Raw genomic sequence first — 4,848 nt, forward strand, 5'->3', positions numbered from 1 at the left:
AATTTTCGTGGAGATTGGCGTCATCTTATCATAGTTGCGGAATAAAAATTATTGCCGTGGTGGAGGCAACATTTTCATTTAGTTCTTTATTTAATTATCATCACTAAATTTCTTTTTCATAATATAATAAATATGAAAAAATAATTCTCTTCAATGAAGCCATTTTTCTTGGCAAAACAAATTATTCTACCTTAATGTTATATTAACTTAAAAATATACCAAATAATTCCTTGAAAACCTTTTACTAGTATCAATATCGTATAATTGTAAAATCCAGACCTCGCAATGCCCAAAATAAATATCTAGAAAAAAGGCACATAGATATCTCCGTACATATCATTAACATTCCTAGAATCAACTTACAATTTTTTCTTGAATACGTTTACAATAACTAAGCAAGTAACGAAAAAGAAGGGATTAAAAAAATAAAAATCTAATTCACTTTTTTCTACTACAAAAAAATATTCATAATATTAGGGATACAAATTCACTGAATTCTTGTGAGGCATCCTCTTTATCCTCAGCATATGCATTTTAAGGATGATCACAAACCCGAGTTATAAACCTGCACAAATCCCTTTTTGAATATCATGGAACACCTCTTTCTTACAAATCATTAATCATCATATGATTATCATTTGGTCCAATCAAACAATCCCACGCGGTCCAATGAAAAATTCCACATGAAGGCAGCTTCAAGGTTAACACGCGATCAGGAATAGGGCCAGCATCACAGTGAACTCTTCGTATGTGCAATTTCATAGAAATTAAAGCGACACGATCCAAACAAAAAGGTTCAACGCAAATTGGCCAGGAAAATAGATTGTTATAAAGAGACCAGAACGGCAAGGAAGCTTTACAATGCCGAGGAAACAACTATCCCTTTCAATGTTCAAGCTGTAAACTGATAGAACTGATTATGCCTAAACAAAGTGCTTAATCCTCCCCAATCTGACGTGGCAGTCACTTTATGTTCCCACCGTAACAAAAAATATCACAATACCAATTATATGTCGGCCGCAAGGAAGTTACCGGTCAGTGTAACCTGCATAAAATTAATTCATGATGCAAAATCTGAAATAAGATAGAACCGTCCTTCTAACATTAGGATCTGTGATTTTTTCTATTCTCTGTTTTCTTAGTGAAAACCTTCTTCCCTACTAAGACAAATTCACTAAAATTCACAGGAGAGGATCCATGGTCAACCCAAAGAAATGACACAATAAATTCCCAGAGGGTTGGAGAGTTACAAGAGTACCTTTTCACCCAATTTGAATGGAGGAAGGCCCTTGTAAGGGCAGATGCTGCGCCTGAAAGCATCTCCTAAACCACACTGCAGGTTAGAGAAAACTGTAAGCGCAATGGTGACCATGAAAAACATCAAAGGAAGATTATTGATTTGAATGTGACACATGAAGGATGAATTATTCCCACAATTCGTATCATGGAGTTTGTCCATTAATTGCAAGTCCAAATTGTATATTCCCCAATAATAAACAGATCAGAAAATCAGCTAACCTTGGATAATATGTTGCAACAACAGGCAGGCAAAGATTAATGATACATCATGCATTCCATCATTGTTACAAGGACTTGCAATCTCTAATTCCTTATTGCAGAACCCCACACACACACACACACACCCCTGAAAAAACAAAAATTACTTCATTTTAACCATCCTAGGCTCCTGTAGATCATCTGCACTAAAGCTCTGTGACAGGAATTTTCAAAATACCAAATAACTAGTCAGACTCAGAACTGAATTTATTCATCTCATACTCCTAAACAACACAGAACTAAAAATTAGCGGTTTTTGTAACAGCAGAGAAAACAGACACCCCAAATTCCAATTGAAGGTAACATACGCTGAAACAGAATACTTTCCAAAAAAAGACATACATTGCCACAAGCTGATTGAGGATTATTGATCTGTTCTGCACTCAATCCTAACTTCAATACTTTCTCTTCTGCTTCAGCCCTTCCACAAGTGCAGTTTTTGCATGCTTTTCTTGTTCTTCCAACTTCACAATCATCTATTGCACGAGCATGTTACTAAATACAAGGGAAGAAAACCAATAAAACAGCAATGAAACTAGAAAAACACTATGTACCAGTTGGCAGTTGGGGTTTCTTCAAATCCTCTTCAGTCAAAAGACTATCTTCATCTATAAGGTCTAAATCATCATCAATTTGCACTTTGGGTGGAGTCTTCACTGCCTTTTTTAGGGCAAAAGAAGAACCAATTTTCCATGAAGGCTTTTTTGCTTTAATCTATGTGCAATGCAAAACAATTATACTGTTAGACTAGTAAGTTCCACAGTACATAAGAAGGAAAAGTAAGTCTGGTAGAATATGGGTTTCATGTCCGAGTGTATTCCAGATATTTTTAAGCCATAATACGTATGTATCATTACAACCTATAATTCAACTTATCCGCAATAAGTTTCTATTCTGTCCTCTTATTCTTGCATTAGAAACACACAAGCGCATAAGAACAATGGACATTGAATACTAACCCCAGAACGCTTGATTTCTGATGAGCTAGTTGATTTTAATTGTAAAATTTGTGTTTCTGAAAACCCTGCCAACAGTAACTTGTGCTCAAGATCAGACATCATCTGCAAGACGAGATAAAATTGAAATCACTTACAACCATGGGCAGAAATTATAACCCATAACCCTTTTACTTGCACGTTATAAAAGCTATTAACTTACGCCTCATCACGTTGTTATTTAACCAACTCTCATCCTCGCTCTTTTCAGGGCAAACTCTATGAGCACAAAATATGTCATTTTAATGCAAAAGATTTAAAATCAACATCAATAGAAAGTATAAAATCCATAACAAGCTGCATTATTTAAAAGTTAATTTTGATGTCATCATTCATGTAACAAGTTACAAAAACATTTTTAATTTTGAATTAATGGTCAAAATATCCAGTGCAAACCCACGAATTTTTCTATCCACAATTAATAATACAATTCTTCCCAGGCACAATGAACATGATTATTACCTTATCTACTGAACCCAAAGCAGACTGAGACAGCTTGCGAATAAGAATTGACCCTCCTACTTTTAACACTCTCAGGGTTTCTTAAACGAATTGATCAGGAGGACAATCAAGAGATTGCCATCATAAAATTACAATATCTATAGAGGAAGACTCCACTGGCAACTTGCCTGTTTTTCCAAGAAAATCAGACACAACATTGGTTTCCTTACCTACCAATAAAATATTATATAAGCACCAAAAAGCAGATATGATGTTAGGAGGGATATTGCATCTTTCAAAGAGCCAAATTTGACGAAAAATTCTTTTCCCTTTTGGTAAGTCTAGCTTTGAATACTACAATATATTAATTCCATCGAAGGGTACAGATACATTCTCACAATTGGCATTGAGGAACACCAGGCAAAGGGTAAAAAAAAAAAAAAAAACAAAGAAAGGCAAGGAAAATAAATTACACGCACATGAAATCACTGAACTCATTTCTTTGCCAATTCAAAATTCCATCGAGGACTTGGAAATCTTGCAACGGAAAAATGCATCTTGCAGTGAGTGCTATACTCACTATCAATAATTATCATTTGAATGTAAATCTCCTATTTCAATAGATGAAAGCAGTTTAACTACGAATCTTGTGCTACTTAGTTCCATTAACGAGTGAACATTATCAACCTTGGACTGAATAAATTTTTTTGAGAGGAAAGAAGATGATCAGTTATTTTTCTTGGAAAAATAAAAGGAACTTTTTTTAATGATGTTTTTTTAAAGTCTATGTACTCAATTTACAATTAGACATTAGTTCAGGGCTAAAACCTAGTTTCTTACAAACAAAATTATAAACCAGGAAGATAACGTAGTCATAATGATTTCTTTTTCTTGGCCTGATAAACATGATAAAGCGTTCCTCCAAGCTAAATGCATATCTGTTAGAAGACTAGTTGTACTTATAAAGCAAAGTGACTGTAAGCATAACAAATATGCAGTCAAATTCAGAAAATTACCTAGAGACGATGCACATGTGAGGACTAGAGGATCACAGTGTTCAACCCCTCCATTTCCAATTTCTCTAATCGAGTCAAACACAGCACTGACAGGAAGGACAACATCATCGGTACATGCCAGCACAGCAATATTTGAATTTGTAGCATCCTACAAAATTCAAGATTCATAATATTATGTTCAGCATCTTTAAATTTCAATGGAAAATGTATAGCAAGTGAATTAATAAGAAAATATTAAAAGAAATAAGACAAGAAAACAAGTAGATTACAGAAGCTGAATCCCTGTAAACAGTAAATAGTTCCTGTAATATAGAAATGAATAATTCATGCGTCGCCCAAAAACACACCAGAAATCACCGGAGAATGAGTATGAAAGACGACAAAAAGTGAAATTCAAGGATCAGAAAAGATACAAAGAGAGAACGAAGAAGAGGAAGAACGGGAATGAACCATTGGACTCCAAACTCGGAGCGCAGAGAGAGGTAGAGGGACCTAGAGGAGTTGAGAAATTATATGTTCAAAATTCTTCGATCATGAAAATGGAGGACGATGACAATGGAATTAAAGCGTGGCAGTGATATTTCGCATTTGGCAAGGGGTCCAATGCGAATGGATCCGGGTCCGGGTCGGGAGGGATCCGCTGCCCATGTACGCATCTCAACCTTTTTTTCTTGGGAAAATTTCACTTAAGGACTGCAGAACACAATTAATGTCAAAGAGCCCCCAAAACTTTCTGAAACCTCACTGCATGACTAAGGGGCCAATCTGATATTAATTCCACAAACGAAATGACGCCACTGCCCCTAGTAAATACTTATTTCCTTCCGAAAATGAAACAT

At 35.2% G+C, this 4,848-nt stretch overlaps 1 pseudogene; it reads right to left on the reverse strand.

Annotated features, from left to right (window-relative positions):
* Window positions 1–333: 333 nt before the first annotated feature.
* Window positions 334–4,477, reverse strand: LOC114750298 (anamorsin homolog; annotated as a pseudogene).
* Window positions 4,478–4,848: the final 371 nt, after the last annotated feature.

The sequence above is a fragment of the Neltuma alba genome, unplaced genomic scaffold (assembly GCF_004799145.2).
Source record: "Neltuma alba isolate B1F8T4 unplaced genomic scaffold, ASM479914v2 tig00006417_pilon, whole genome shotgun sequence".
NCBI classification, from domain to species: Eukaryota; Viridiplantae; Streptophyta; class Magnoliopsida; order Fabales; family Fabaceae; genus Neltuma; species Neltuma alba.